Consider the following 16716-nt stretch of genomic DNA (forward strand, 5'->3'; position numbering starts at 1 on the left):
TCAAGATTGCAGCACAGAATTTCTACCTAAGTTTCCAGCCTGCTACCCTGTGGAATTCAGATTCAAGACTGCAACATCAAGTCTTACTGAATCTCCAGCCTGCCAGCGTACCCTACAGGTTTCAGACTTGCCAGCCACCACAATCACATCAGCCAATTCCTTAGAATAAATCTAAATAGATGGATGGTTGGATGCATAGATAGGTAGATAGATGATAGATAGATATGTTTGATTGATATGATATGATATGATATGATAAATAGATGACAGAGAGAGAGAAAGACAGAGACAGAAATGTGTATTCTGTTTCTGTTTCGCTGGAGAACCTTGATTAATACGCTCTTCTAGCACCAGTGAGCCCAAGATGGGAACAAGTTGTGCAAAGAGAGGCCTCGACGGCAGAGAAGCTGTAACAAATGAGGAAAACTATGGCCAAGAACTCCACTTCACTACATCCATAGATCACTTTTCCAAAAACAAAGAGTCCTCAGAAGTTATTGTATGGCCCTGGACACCACACTTTTTAAAAGTAGGAGCCATCAATTCAGAATCACAGCCTTAGGAGTCTATCATCAAAATCATGCAGGGCTCAAAAATCCAGATCAAAACTGTGGACATTTATTGTGAATCAATCAGATGAATTTGGAAATGAGGTCAATTCACCCTGATATCCTGTCACTATAAAATCCTCTCAGAGCCAAAGCATAAGAGACTCTTAAAAACCGAGAACAAACTGAGGGTTGACGGGGGGTGGGAGGGAGGGGAGGGTGGGTGATGGGTATTGAGGAGGGCACCTTTTGGGATGAGCACTGGGTGTTGTATGGAAACCAATTTGACAATAAATTTCAAATAAAATAAAATAAAATAATAAAATCCTCTCAGAGATATTTCCATACTCCCCCCTAGGGTCAAGCACCCAGGACCATCAGGTAAGTGCTTTATTATCAACCCTCTGGTTTAGGGTGAGAGCAAGGGCTCCAGAACCAGAGAACCTGGTGCCACCACTTTCTAGCTTTGAGAAGGGACAACGGGAAAATTTGTGAAATGAAGATAATTATCAGGCTTACAGGGTGACTGCAATGCTGTATGAATGAAACTGACACCAGCCACTCACCATAATTTAGTGCTGTTTGCAAGACAACTCCTAGGACCCTTCACATGGGGAAAAAATCCCCTTTGGTTGTGACCAGCAGGGTCCAATGTAGGGGTCCCCAGAATGGTACGAAGGAGCTAATTTTCACATCTCAGAGAGCAGACCCCTTAGGGAAAAAATTGGCCAAGAGACAGCGACTGACAGTAAAGTCTTTGAGGAAGAGGAAATTGGATTCTGGCAGGTGATGCATCTCAGCAGGGCTAGGGCAGGAGTGTTGCCATAGTACCCTCCCAACTGGGAACCCTACAATCCTTAAAACGGGGAAGTAAGGGGAACTCAGCAGGCTTCAAGAGAATAAGCCACTTTACAATTATTACCTTATTTGATTCTCACAGCGATCCTCTGAAGCATAATTAGTCCATCTTAATTTTTTCTTTTGCAGATAAAGAAATTAAGGTTCCAAGAGGTTGAGACTTGGCCAAGTTAAGAGGTGTAAGAGGTTGTAAGAGGTGACCTGGGACCGGCACACAGGCATGAGTGATTCCACCCCCGCCCCCTTTCCACAACACCTGTGTTCTCATTCATAACTTCTGGAAGAGCTCACTCTGTGTCGGGGCCTATTAGGTGCTGCACTACAATGATAAATGAGGTGGACGAGGCCCCAAGACCCACACAGACAACAATAAACAGGGAAACTATTTTTTCAACAAAACGATTCTTTCAGAGAATGGTCAAGAGTGAACAAAACAAACACTCCAGCCTCATGGAACTTTTGCTTAACAAGGAAGACAGATATTAAATAAGTGCTGAAGCGTTGAGTCTTACAAAGGAGAAGGGCAGGATGTTTGGGCACACATAGTAGGCGGGAGTGTTTTGGAGTGAAGCAAAGGCTTCTGGAAAGAAGTGAGGTGAAGCTGAAGCTGACAGATGGATAAGGCTTGTATGGACAAGGTTAGTGTGGGCAAGGGGTGGGGTTTGTGTTCCAGGCTCTTAGAAAAGATACCCAGGATGACCCTGAGATAAGAAGGAGTGTCACTTACATGGAGTCCTAAAGGACTTTGCAGCCCCACACTGGGATTTTTGAGTCTTGCTGGACTAACCAGAATGAGCACACACAAGTGCCTGAGTATAGAAGAGAAATAAGTCAAAGCGATATGCTTGTATCAGAAGCAGCAGAAAACATCAGTGATTAAATTTAAGTCAGTTTTAATTCTGGGAATATGCAAGTCAAAGCCCATTTGATGTCCGATTGAGCTAATAGGTTACAAATTCAATCAGAAATTGTAAAGACTTGTCAATGATAGAGGAAGTCCCTTGAAGCCCTTCTGCGACAGCAGCCAAGTGAGCCTGGTAAAAATGCAAATCAGATCCATTCATTCCTCTGTTTGAAACCCTTCTGTGTGCACTTAAAATCCAAACTTCCCACCATGGCTTCAAGGCCTTATGCCTCTTTTTCCCCAGCTCACTCTCCGCCAGGCACACTCGCTGCTCAGCTCTATGCCACACCAAGCTCCTTTCTGCCTCTGGGCACCCATGGAGGCTGTTCGCTCTGCCTGAGATGTGCATAAAATATTTTTGAAAATTTATCAGAAGGGTACTATTAACAGTAGTTACCTATGAGGCTGGGGATTGAGAAGGGAAGGAGACTTTTACTTATTTTGTACATTTCTCTAGTGCTTGAACTTTTCCCAGATGTGTGTGTGTGTGTATGTGTTTATACACATACACATGTATACACACACACACACACACACACACACATATATCTTTTTACTGGTAGCTTCTCCCTAATTCCAGCTCCCCGCCTCCTCACCATAGCCCCCAAGAGGCAGTCGTCATCATGAATGTTGTGTTTATTAGTCTCTGCCTTTTTTTTAAATGTTTATTTTTAAGAGAGAGAGAGAGAGAGAGAGCACAAGTGGGGTGGGTGGCAGAGAGAGAGGGAGACACAGAATCCAAAGCAGTCACCAGCCTCTGAGCTGTTAGCACAGAGCCCCGATGTGGAGCTTAAACCCACAAACCATGAGATCATCACCTGAGCTGAAGTCAGATGCTTAACTGACTGAGCCACCTGGGTGCCCCAGTCCCTGGCTTTTTAAAAAAGGAGTTTACTACATATATATGTAACCCAAACACAATTTGGGATGTCCTAATTCTCCAGGAAACTGAATTCTTCCCTGGAAGGGGAGAGGAGACCCGTGAAGATGCGACATACGGAGTCTCTACTCTGGGCCCCATCCCATCCGCAGAGGGTTTGGGGTGGCTGTCGAGCAAGTGTGGGACCCCAGGTTGAGGCTGCCTGCTTGAGAACCTGGAGACTTTCGCTGGGAGGGCAGGGCCAGGGCTGGTAAAAAGAAGCCCCTGGGAATGCTGTTGGGAAATTTGGGGGATTGGAAATCATGACCACAGCATGTTTCAGCATCTCCCACCAAGACACAGGGTCTATTCCCCCACCCTTTGAATCTGGACTGGTCTTGATACTTACTTTGGTCAACTGAATGTGGTAGAAGGGACATTGTGAGGTTCTAGATCTTAAGAGCCCTGCAGCTTCCACTTGCTCTTTGTTTTGACACAACCACCATGTAAAGAAGTCCAGGATCTCCTTCCAGAGAAAAAGGCCACATAGAGGGAGAGATCCTCAAGGATGAGAAATTATAGGGAGAGGAAAGAAAGCCAAGATCCCTGGGCTGACAACCACATTGGGACTCCATCCATGTGAGGGAGGTATATTAGATCTCAAATGACACCACATGAAACAGATGAGCCGTCCTCACAGAGCTCTGCCCAAATTCCTGACCCACAGATTCACAAGCAACAAAACAGTTGTTTTTAACCACAGAGATCTGGGGTGCTCTGCTACAGCAATAGATAACTGACCCAGTGTGAGAGAACAAGAAAATGAAAATACATCTCAATCAATGGAAAGTTTTCAGGGCCCAATCTTAGAAAGCATACAGGAAGTCAGACTATAATGGGCCATCTGACTCTGCATGTCAACTCATCCCAAAACAGCAATTATCTGACACCACATTCTTCAAGGATACTCTTAAAAGGTGAGAAAAAGTGGCTTATGGAGTTTATAAGGTATGTCATATAGAAAGCTTTCTAGGAGTGCCTGGGTGGCTCAGTAGGTTAAGCGTCTGACTTCGGCTCAGGTCATGATCTCGCTGTTTGTGAGTTCAAGCCCCACATCGGGCTCTGTGCTGACAGCCTGGAGCCTGCTTCAGATTCCGAGTCTCCTTCTCTCTCTGCCCCTCCCCCACTTGTGCTCTGTCTCTCTCTATCAAAAATAAATAAATGTAAAAACAAATTTTTTTAAAGGGAAAGGTTTCTAGAATCCTCTTTAGAGTCTCTCTTTATCAAATGTTTTTCACAACAGCAACTGCTAAAAATCAATCTCTCACCCTCCCTTTTTCTGCTTACACACATACACACGTGCACACACATGAGCTCGTGCACATACACACACACTGCACACACGTGTACACAGGAGCACACACATACATTCCCTACCTCCCTGACACATCACTCTCCCTGCACATCCTCTCCCTGCCCTGGCCATCATTTCTGTGCCCAGAGACCCTCACTGCTTTCCAACACCCCATGGGAAATATAATCTCTTCTCCTTCACTGACTCTTCTTTTTTTGCAGGGAGAGCCACTCAGAATTCAGATGGACCCATTCTCTACTTCATGACTTACTCAAGCATGATGACCACACTTGCCAAGACCAGTACCATGTGGTCTCACATATTTGCTCTCCTTTCTTCAGATTATACTTGAATGCCAAGGGACCCTTTCAGTTCCAGCTCAATGGAACTTCTCAAAAACCTCTGTTTGTGTACTTCATTTCCACCCTACACATAAACATTTCAACTGGAATTAGCTTGTTCCTTTGTTGACCGCCATATTATCTTTCTATTGTGTTCTACACAGGTCTGGCTGTCTCACTAGCTAATAACCTACTTAAGTCAAGTGCTATGTCTTGTTAATCTTTGTAACCACCACAGGATCTAACTCAAAACGGTGCAGATGGCAGGCATTCAGTAGATATTGTCAAATTGAATATAATTTAAACTAGGTCATCAATTCAGGTCCAACTTTTTAAAAAGTCACATTCATTGAGATAAGCTGGGGACATTTGCAAACAGCCAGTCCAAATAGGAAACAACATCAAATAAGAAATTATTTAAAATATAAACTTTTTTAAATTTTAAAAATCAAAAAAAGTAATGTATTTTGCTTGGGAAGTAATAATGAGTGACTTTTTTCTTCTACTTTTTAGTGTTTTCCTAATTTACTTAAAGAGGGGTGTGCTTATTCATAACAAAAATTAACTTTTAAATGAATAAATCAGAGAACAGAAATTATATTATCATTATGTTTAATCCACTAGATGCTCTTTTTCAAAATAGTATTAAGACAAATACATTGTTTCTTCAGCCTGAAAAAATCATTCACCAGTTTTCTGGCTCAACTGGCTGAAAATTCTACCAGAGTGAAACATATGTTCAGTCAAGCTCTGACAGACAGAAGCCAAGCATCTAAAAGTCAGTCAGAGTGCCTGGGTGGCTCAGTCGGTTAAGCATCCAACTTCAGCTCAGGTCATGATTTCACGGTTTGTGAATTCAAGAACCATGTCAAGCTCTGTGCTGACAGCTCAGAGCCTGAGCCTGCTTTGGATTCTGTGTCTCCCTTTCTCTCTGCCCCTCCCCCACTAATGCTCTGTCTGTCTCTCTCTCTCTCAAAAATAAACATTAAAAAATTTTTTTAAAAATAAATAAAAGTCAGTCAACCCACAGCACATTTGGCCAGCATCCCTATCTCCAGCTGATCCTTGGGATTAACCCTAGTCCCAGATCCCACTGAGATGAATTATCAATGTGGCTCTAGTTTTATTATTTGGAATCTTTTCAAAGTGAAACTTCAAGAAACACCTCTATTCTTATTTGAGGAGCCTTCATCTTGATCTCTGTCCTTAGGAATGTCTAAAGTTGTCATTCAAATAAGATCTTAACTTCTCAATCTAGCATAAAAACTCTTCACCACCTGGTGCAATCTGCCCATTCAGCTTCATCTCTGGGGGCTTTCTGGAAACAAGTTTCTCAGTGTGACTGGTAGACCATCTGTAACAGAATCACCTGGTTTCTGGTCATGTTGCAGACTGCTAAACCCAGGTACTGATGCAGAATTGAAAACAAATTTCCCAGGTGATGTTCTGGTCCACAAAAGCTAGACAAAAGCTTGAAAGTCAATGCTCCAAAGCCAGAACTGCTTACTGTTCCTCTAACATAGCGCATAGTTTTGTGCTCTCCACCTAGAACATCTTTATTCCTTCTTTGTTGATGCCTGCTAATTTTTCTAAACCTGGCTTAAATGTCACCTGCCCCACAAAGTCTTCACTGTCCCTCTGATATGGACTGAATGTTTATGTCCCCCCAAAATTTGTATGTTAAAGTCATAATCCCCAGTGTGGTTGTATTTAGAGAGGGGGGCTCTAAGGAAGTCGTTAAGGTCAAATAAGGTCATAAGGATGAGGCCCTAATCTGATAGGATTCATGTCCTTGTGGGAAAAGACACCAGAGCTCTCCCTCAGTGTGTATATATATATATATATATATATATATATATACATACCTGTCTCTCTCTCTCTCTCTCCCCCCATAGCATGTATACAAAGAATTGGTTATATGAGCACATAGTGAGATGGTGGCCACCTGCAAGCCAAGAAAAGAGACCTCAGAACGAAATTTACCTTGCCAACATGTCGATCTTGAATTTCCCAACTTCCAGAACAGATAGAAAACAAATTCCCTTTGTTTAAACCACCCAATCAATGGTATTTTACTACAGATTAAATTATTTCCTCAACTGGTCCCCCTCACCTAACACTTTGTACTATAATAAGCTGGATTCTTATCTGGATTCTGGCCTCTAACGGATGGAAGCTTCTTGAGGACAGGGATGCCGTGGCAGCCAGCAGAGTCCTGTTGGAGCTGAGCACAGGAGAGGTGATGTAAGACTGGAGGGAAGTTAGGGCCAGGTCCGCAGGGTATCAAGGAGCACTCTAAAGGATAAAAACACAATGTGCTGGCAAGGTCATGAACTTAAAAATCCAAAAGACTGTGTCTAAATCCTGTACTCATCCTTACTGGCTATATGACCCAAGGAGGCCACTTAAGCTTCCCTGAATCTCCCATTTCTACATGTGAAAAATTAGGAAGGTACCGCTTACTTTTCAGGTGTGGTTGCCAGATACAATGCAGGAATGTCTGGTTAAATTTAAATTTCAAATCAGTAACATTTTTAAAAAATTTATTGTTTTTTAAGTTTATTTATTTTTGAGAGAGAGAGAGAGAGAGAGAGAGAGAGAGAGTAGGGGAGGGGCAGAGAGAGAGTGAGAGAATCCCAAGCAGGCTCCACACTGTTAGCACAGAGCCCAATGTGGGGCTTGAACTCATGAACCATGAGATCATGACCTGAGCCAAAATCAAGAGTTGAACACTCAACTGAGCCACCCAGGTGAGCCACCTCAATAACATTTTTTTTATTATAAGTATGTTCTATGCAATATTGGGGACATACTTTTACTATGAAAAATTATTTATTATTTATATAAAATTCAAATTTCACCTGGCATCCTGTATTTTATTTGCTAAATCCAGAACTTACCCAGGGATATTGTGAGGTTTAAATAAAATGATTACAAGGGCCTGTCATCCTCACACCTGCAGAAGGAACTCGGTGATAGCATGTAATAAACAGAAACCATTAACATTACTTGAGTGAGAGCATGTCAGAACCATCTGTCTTAGGGGTTCAAAATTTAGCTCTGGCCAAAAACAGTTATTTGAGATTTCTTAACATGCCTAGAAGTAGAACGTTGAACTCATTTTAAATATATCACGTAAGTAGCTTTCAATTATAACTTTATCTTTTGCAGGTTCTGCCCCAGCAACTTTGTAATCCAACGGTTTTGAAGTGTCTAAAATCTCCCCATGTAATGAATGAGAATAATCATTCTCTCCCAAAATGCCTTGGCTTTGATGATAGAGTGTGTCAGACATATCTGACTCGAATGACAATTGACTAAATCATTGTTTCTGCTCAATTAACTTACAGCCCCGGGTAGTGTTCTGAGCTTCTGTCTCCTGACAACACCTCCCCCCACCATCAACAACCTTGAATCTTACCCCAAGGCTTCACTCCAAGAATAGAATACATTTTCCTTTCGCAGATGACACCTGGAGCAAACAAAAAAAAAATTATCAATTAACAGAGAAATCATATAAAACTTAATACAGATACACTTTCCTCTAGCATCACCAAACAAGATGTGACAAATTCCACCAGGCCCGTTGTACTGTCCTTCCTCAGTTTTTTTCTCCCCTCTTTCTAGGATACATGGCTGGACAGCTAGAGAAAGGATCTCCCAGTTTCCCTTACTGCCAGGTATGCCCATGGGACTTGTTCTAGCCCGTGGGTTGTAGTTGAAAGTGATGTGTGCAACTTCCACGTCACTTGTTGAGAATGGCATCTGCCAGCCTGGGCTCCTAAGAGTCATGGTGCAGAGGCCACCTACCTACCTTGGACCTTAGTATGAGAGGAGAATAAATTTCTGTGTTCTTGAAGCCACTAAATGTCCTTGGGTGGCTTTGTTACATTAGCCTAGCCTTTCTTCTAACTATGACAAAGTTCATGTAACTTATTTGCCTCATATTGCTTACTGGAATGAAATCCAAACGCCTTGACCAAGGCCTTTAGGACCTGGCAGCTCCTCCGTGACTCTGCAAACGTGATCCTGTTTATTCTGCATCTGCCTCCTTGTGACTCCTCCCAGGAAGGTCTCACCTGCTGCTGTAGACTGAATGTGTGTGTCCCCCCAAAACTCACATGTTGAGGCCCAAATCCCCAATGTGGTTGTGTTTAGAGTTGGACCCTTTGGGAGTAATTGGATTTGGATGAAGCCCCCATGATGGGATTAGTGTATTTGTAAGAAAATGAAGAGGCCAAAGGTCTCTCTCCCCCATGTGAGAACACAGCAAGAAGACATCCCTCTGGGGGAGCCTGGGTGGCTCAGTCATTTGAGCATTGACTTCGGCTCAGGTCATGATCTCACGGTTCATGAGTTCTAGCCCTGCGCTGGGCTTGCTGCTGTCAGATTAGAGTCTGCTTTGGATCCTCTGTCCCCCTCTCTCTCTGCCCCTCCCTTGCTCAAGCTCTCTCTCAAAAATAAACAAAACATTAAAAACAAAAGAAGACATCCTTCTGCAATCCAGGAAGAGGGTCCTCACCAGAACCCAAACACACCGGCACTGATCTCAGACTTCCAGAACTGTGAGAACTAAGTGTTTGCTTAAGCCACCTGGTAATGGTTTTTGTTACAGCAGCCCGAGCAAACGAAGACAGTAGGCCACTCTAAGTATCTCACCCCCATACCCTACCCCCTCTATTTATTTCCTCCTTGGCATTGATCATACTCTATAATTGTCTTATTATGGTACTTGTTCATTGGCTCTGTCACTGCACAGGTTACCTGACAGCAGCAATGTTACTTCTCTTGTCCCCCTTACATCCCCAGCACCTGGAGTAATGCCTGACCCAGAGGGGTGCTCCCTAAACATGTGTCAGAATAAGGAATTGTTGGTTATTTAGATTCAGATATAGACAAAATACGTCTAGAGAACCAGCATGGCTCAGAAGACAGCTTTCAGGGAAGAAGAGATTTCAGGGCCACCCACAGATTTCATCTCTGAAGAGCTTTGTGAGGGTTAATATGAGGCATCACCTTGACTGGGTCACAGGGTGCTCAGATATTTGGTCACACAGCATTTCTCGGGGTGTCTGTGAGGGCGTTTCTAGATGAGATTGACATATAAATCAGTAGACTGAGTAAAGCAGATTGCCCTCCTCAGTGTGTGTGGGCCTGTTGGAGCCCTGAATAGCATAAAAAGCAGACGAAGTGAGAATTTACAATCTTTGCCCAACTGCTGAGGGGGGACATCAGTCTTCTCCTGCCCTCAGACTAAGACTTACACCATCAGCCTTCCTGGCTCTTCATACTCAAACTTTCACTGGTTCTCCCGGGTCTCCAGCTTGCTGACTGCAGATCATGGGGCTTCTGAGTTTTCATAATCACATGAGCCATTTTCTTATTATAATAAATCCTCCCCCCTCACATATATATTGTCCTATTGCTTCTGTTTCTCTGAAGAACTCTAACACAAGTTTGGCGGGGGGGGGGGGGGGTTGTTGTTGTTTCTTGAGGGGGGGCACAAGTGAGTGAGGGGCAGAGAGAGAGAGAGAATCCCAGAAGGAGTAGAGAGAGAGGGGGAGAGAGAGAGAAGTGGGGCTCACCCGCAGCAGGGCTCATGTTTTACCCGTGGCAGGCTCGAACTCACCCAAAACAGGCCTCTAACTCACGAACCGTGAGATCATGACCTGAGCCGAAGTCAGTTGCTTAACTGAGCCACCCAGGTGCCCTAACACAAGTTTTGACAGGATAAGCCGCACCTGATACAGGTCCAGACCTGAGGAGTGGGGAGAGGCAGTGGTGGCTTTTCCTCAAATCCATCTGAACCCAGACATCTTGGTGGCAAGTGTATTTCCTGCAAGAAAGAACTCTGATGAATTAAACGAGTGCTCACCTTATCTGTCAACCCTGGGGACCCCAGCAACATTGCTGTGAGACCCATCTGTTAGTCTTACCTCACAGACAAATGCAAGGCACCTGCAAAACTGAGGCCTAAAAGGGGCATGGCCTTGATCTGAGAGTGGTGGAGGGAGCAGACAGCTCAGGCAGGGCTCCGGGCAGGCGGGGAGTGGGGGCCCAGTCCAAAGCAGCGGTGCAGTGAGCCACAATCTAGAAGTGTCTCCGCACATGAGGGCTTCTGGTCGCTCTTTGGGGGTCCCCAGGAAGATGAAGGGAAGGGGACTCCTGGAGGAGCTCTACACAGGCACTATTTGCGAGGGACAGCTATGAATGCTGATGAGATCCCCTGGAGAGTCAAAGCCTGGTGAGATTCTGTCCATGTGTGTGAGTGGCGTTGGTGACATAAAATTGAACCACCACTTTAATACATACCAGCAAAGATTATAGCATAACCATAAAGGTTAAGAGCTTGAATCTTTTGGAAGAAGGAAGGAAAAAGGAAATTCACTGGGAATCTCCTAATAGAAAAATATGTTTTCCCTTTTTAGGGGGCAATAAACACATATACCACTGCCTGTACCACACCCTTGTCAACATCTTGCTGGCATCAGGCATTTTGAACAGTTGAAACGTTAAGGTAGTCAAAACAAGCATTAGTTAACATCAGCATCCTCTATTGTCAAAATACTTTTTATTGCTATAAAGTTTATGTGCACTTAAAATTAAGTAGAGATTGGGGCACCTGGGTGGCTCAGTCAGTTAAGCATCCAACTTTGGCTCAGGTCATGATATCGTGTTTCATGGGTTCCAGCCCAGCGTTGGGCTCTGTGCTGATGGCTCAAAGCCTGGAGCCTGCTTTAGATTCTCTGTGTGTGTCTCTCTCTGCCCTCCCCCACTCACAGTCTGTCTCTGTCTCTCTCTCTCTCTCAAAAATAAATAAACATTAAAAATAATTTTAAAAATTGAGAGATATTGGAGGGACCATCCGTGTAGTCCAAGAAATTTACATTTAATTAATCCTCATACCAAACCTGTTTGGTTTGTTGATCCCAATTTAGAGATGAAAAAACTGAGGCTCAGGAAGATGAATGTGTAGCCCAAGCCACATAGCTAGTAAAAGCAGAATAGAGATTAAACCTAGGACTGACAAACTCCAAAGGTCTGTGCCGATTTCCCCCACACACATTTTCCCTCCAGATCAACTAGCCCCACCTTCTCATTCTACAGAAGAAACGTCTAAGATCTCTTAAAATTGATGACTCAGGAAGGTAATATGGCCAGTGAGTACCCAAGGTGGTTCAAAAGTGCAGGCATCTATCCTATGCAGGGCGTCAGTGTCCTCCAGCCAAGGACAGCAGGAACACACCTATAGAAGGAGTTGGGTTTATTGCACCTGGCAGCAAGTGGAAACACACACCATGGGAGACTGTGGGGCATCCCCATGAGAGGATGTACAAAATCATAGGACTGGGGTTTGTGTTAGGGGATTTGGGGTAGGTATAAGTAAGCAAGGCTTCACCCTGGACTGAATACTGTCAGGAAGCATGGGTAATTCTATGGGTATTTTAATAAACCTTACCTAAGAGAAGGGAAGGTAGACTAAGGCTAAAGCTCTAAGTGGTAAGGGTGCAGCAGGCACTTACAGTAGCTGGGAGATGGGGGCATTAGTCTTCTATTGCTTTGTAACAAATGACCATAAACTTAGTGGTGTAGAACAACGCATATGTATTATCACAGTTTCTGTAGGTCAGGGTCAGCACACCAAGGTACGGTCTCACCAGGTGAGGGCTGCCATTCTCTTTAAGGTTCAGGATCTTCCTTCCAGCTCAGTGGCTGTTAGCAGAATCTATTTCCTTGCAAGAGAGGACTCAGCTCACCATTTCCCTTCCAGCTGTTGGTGGGAATAGCTCTCAGATCTTGAGGCTCCCTGCGGTCTCTGCCAGGTGCAGTTTTCATAAGGCAGCTCCCAACATGGATGTTGGCTTTCTTTCAGGTCGGCCAGAGTGTGTCCCTGACCTTTTCTTCTAGAGTCAGACAGAGAAAACTCTCTGCTTTTGAAAGTCTCATGGAATTACGTCAGGACTACAGAAGATCTCCATTTTAAGGTCAACTGATTTGGGACTTCAATCACATCTGTAAAAATCCCTTCACAACAGTACCTGGGTTACTGTTTGCTGAATACTGAAGGAAAATGTGTGTGCACCAGGGGCTGGGAATTCTGCCTCTAAGTGAGGGAGCATGGACTTCTGCCTACCACCAGCAGGGATGGGGTTTGTATTTTATGGCTTGGACAATGTGCTATCTGTGTCAACACGTGAATACAGAATGCCCTTTCTTTTTCTTGGAGGGAAGGTGCTAATCACACCCAAGAGGCAAAATGGACAGAGTATGATGGGCAGTTTCCAGTAGAGTAAACCCAAGTAGCCAACAGACACATGAAAAAATGAATTAATGTCTCTAGCAATGAGGAATATGCAAAGTAAAACAACAGTGAGATGCCCTCAACCATCAGATTGGCAAAACATGTGAAATCTGATGATGAAGAGGCTAGCAAAGATGAAGAAAGCCAGGGAACACCATATACTCACAGAGGAGTATGCATTGTTATGATGTTAGGAAGCTATCTGGCATTATCTAGCCCAGCTGAAAATGTACATACCCTTTGATCTGCAAATTTAAAGTCTATAAATGCCATAAAGAACCTCTAACATATGTGCACAAAAACACATGTACAAGAATGTTGATTGTATGTGATAGAGTCAAAACAAGTCCAAAAAAAAATGGAAATAACCTAATGCCCACCCACAGGAGAATGAATGGGTCAATTACGTTATATTCAGACATTGCAACACCATCTGGCATTTAAAAATGAAAGCGCCAGAGCTACATCTATCAACTCTGAATAAATCCCAGAAACAACTTCCAGCAAAAGAGCCAAGATACAGTGTGACATTTCCAACAAGACATCATTTATATCAACTTTTACAATGGGCATAACAATGTTTTATAATTTTTATGGGTACATAGCATATGTGGCAAAAATATAAAAAACATAGATGGAAATGATAAAGGCTGAATTCATGAGTATGATCCCCTCTGGGGAGCGAGGGAGGGAGAGGAAATATATCTGACAAGAGTACACAGGAAGCCTCCATTATATCTATAACGTGTAATTTCTTTTAAAGAATTCTCCTGCAAGTATGGCTTAATATAAAGATTTGATGAAGCTGGATAATGGGTATGTGGGTTTTCATTATACTATTTTGTATCCATCTCTCTAAGTTTGAAACAATAAAGTTGCTCTTTGATTTGAGTGGGAAGAGGCAAGATCATTTTTTTGAAGCATATGAGAGCAGCAGAAAGAGCAATGCAGCAACCAGGAGAATGGGTCAAAACCAGGGCCACAGGGAAGAGGAGTAGTAAAAGGGTGTGGAGGTGAGATCAAGACACTTGGCCTCTTTAGGTGCATTGGCAAGAAGCAGCAAGCATCAAATCAGAGCCCATAGGACATGGTATGAGGGCAAGGTCATTTCCAAAGAGAGGGGAAACCTGTCTACACTTTGCAAAGGGTTTGTGTGTAAGGGTGCATCTATGCTCATGGCTGCATGATGCATACTGTGTGTACATGGGGGGAGGGACTGTGTGTGAACTCATCAGAATAAAGTTTACGGCTGCCTTAGACACAACCCTAACGTTAAAACCTAGAGAAACATCTACGTGTGAATTGGCAGCTGAAGCTTCTGTGCCTTGAGCCAACAGCCTTTGTCAACATTGACAAAAAGAATTGGAGACCTTGGGGAGAGGCAGGAGCTCTTTTTTGCTACCTTGAATTCCACACTCTGCTCATTGAAAGCTGCCTTAAGATACCTCTATATCACAATGGAGAATTACTCGGCAATCAAAAAGAATGAAATCTTGCCATTTGCAATTACGTGGATGGAACTGGAGGCTATTATGCTAAGTGAAATTAGTCTGTCAGAGAAAGACAAATATATGACTTCACTCATATGAGGACTTTAAGACATAGAACAGATGAACACAAGGAAAGGGAAGTAAAAATAATACAAAAACAGGGAGGGGGACAAAACATAAGAGACTCTTAAATATGGAGAACAAACAGAGGGTTACTGGAGGGGTTGTGGGAGGGGGGGATGGGCTAAATGGGTAAGGGGCATTAAGGAATCTACTCCTGAAATCATTGTTGTACTATATGCTAACTAACTTGGATGTAAATTTTTAAAAACTTGAAAAATGTAAAAGTTAAAAAATTAAAGAATAAATAAAATTAGGGATGCCTGAGTGGCTTGGTCGGTTAAGATTCTAACTCTTGGTTTCAGCTCAGGTTATGATTTCATGGTTCCTGGGTTTGAGCCTCGCATCAGGCTCCATGTTGACAGTGTGGGGCATGCTTGGTGTTCTTTCTCCCTCTCTCTCTGCCCCTCACCTGCTTGTGCTCCCTTTCTCTCTCTCTCAAAATAAATAAATAAACTTAAAAAAAAAAGATACCTCTACATCATTCTTCAATGCCTCAGTTCATGTTTTTGTCAGTTTGGGGAGCTAATTAGTTCCACAAACCCAAGAAAATTCCATCTTCATTTCACCATCCCAGTGTAGTAAGTATGGGCTGGACAAGTGACCACAGGAGAAATTAAACCATTTTTTTTCTGTTGTTTCTTTTTCTTTCTGATACCATCTGCAGGGACATGCTACCATGAAAATTATGACTCCCTGAAATGAGGATTCTTCTGTCTACTGAACTGCTCTCTGAATTCCCAACATATAATCATATCTGAACAGCAAGGTCATATTGCTCACCCAGTAACTCCTTGGAGTCTGCTTCCCTGAAAAGTAACTCCCTCAGCCATGACTCAGCATAATCTCAAGGGAAAAGGTACTCAGTACAACAATAGCCTTCTCTCACTCTTGGTGTCTTGTAAAAGCAGAACCATGGCACACACAGAAGAAAAAGAACGGTGACTCACATTTGCTTTCTCCTGGCACACTCTACTCAGACAAAATGTGTTCCTGCAGAACAATAGGGAAAAAGCATTAACTGGTTTAAGTATGAGTAACCATTTTAACAGAGAAAGATTTCCAACCCATCCAATCTAAAGAGTAGTCTGGGGTCCCCAAACAATAGGCATCAGATAACATGCAGAAAAACACAAAATAAGGAGACAAAAGGGAGAAAGAGCCACAACACACACACACACACACACACACACACACACACACCAAAAAGAAAAAGAAAAGAGAGACTACATCCAAGAAAGCAAGATATAGTATGCACAGCAGTAGCAAAAAGCTTGGAGGAGAAATGAGGGGGGAGAAATGAATGACAGGTAAGACTTGGGAGGAAATAAAAAGAACAGTAAGGGTCAGCCAGACACAGCCAATGGAGACAGACATGTGGAGACAAATGCAAAAACACAAAAACCAATAGGCAAAACGACTACTGGCAGAGGTTCTCTGTCTTAGCCCAAAATCATTAGTCAAAACCCTTGGTGATGAGTGTGTCATTGAAGTGACCATCTTTTCAGGAAAGACTGCAGGTGAAAGTCTCTAAGGTATAATTGCATCCACCCTGGGTCTCCAGTAAGCTACTCCCCATGGGAAAGTCTGGATAGAGAGCCCTTGGCCTCATGCATCCAAATGAATCTTGCACAAGTATTCACACCCTTAAGGAAGAGCAGGTAATTAGCTGTAGGTAACATCAGACCATTGCAGTTCAGGGTAATGTCAGATGTTCTTTCCCACCCACACTCTGCCCTTTGTACCAGTAAGCACACACCCTCAGAAGGTTCCAATGAGCACCATCAGAGATAGAGATGTGACAACCCTAAAGGTGGCATGTGGGTGGGAATGTGGAACATAACGCAGAGTTTTAGGGATATTTTTCTTCAGTGATTAGCAGGTTTTTGGAAACACTCTGTTTTCTGTCTAAGCTCTATATTGCTGATAAATACAGAGGT

The 16716-nt window shown here is 43.3% G+C and overlaps 1 long non-coding RNA gene across 1 annotated transcript in view; it reads right to left on the reverse strand.

Annotated features, from left to right (window-relative positions):
- The window catches only part of LOC109262192 (uncharacterized), a 49644-nt gene extending 38944 nt beyond the window's left edge, over positions 1–10700 (reverse strand). Inside the window, exons 1-2 of the long non-coding RNA XR_002077659.2 lie at positions 10606–10700; positions 8286–8336 (exon numbers count right to left, since the gene is read on the reverse strand). This is a non-coding gene — a long non-coding RNA (uncharacterized LOC109262192). The remainder of the gene's footprint in view (positions 1–8285; positions 8337–10605) is intronic.
- Between the last annotated feature and the right edge of the window lie 6016 nt (positions 10701–16716).

The sequence above is a fragment of the Panthera pardus genome, unplaced genomic scaffold, assembly GCF_024362965.1.
Source record: "Panthera pardus isolate Hobbes unplaced genomic scaffold, ASM2436296v1 HiC_scaffold_13, whole genome shotgun sequence".
In the NCBI taxonomy this organism is placed as follows: Eukaryota; Metazoa; Chordata; class Mammalia; order Carnivora; family Felidae; genus Panthera; species Panthera pardus.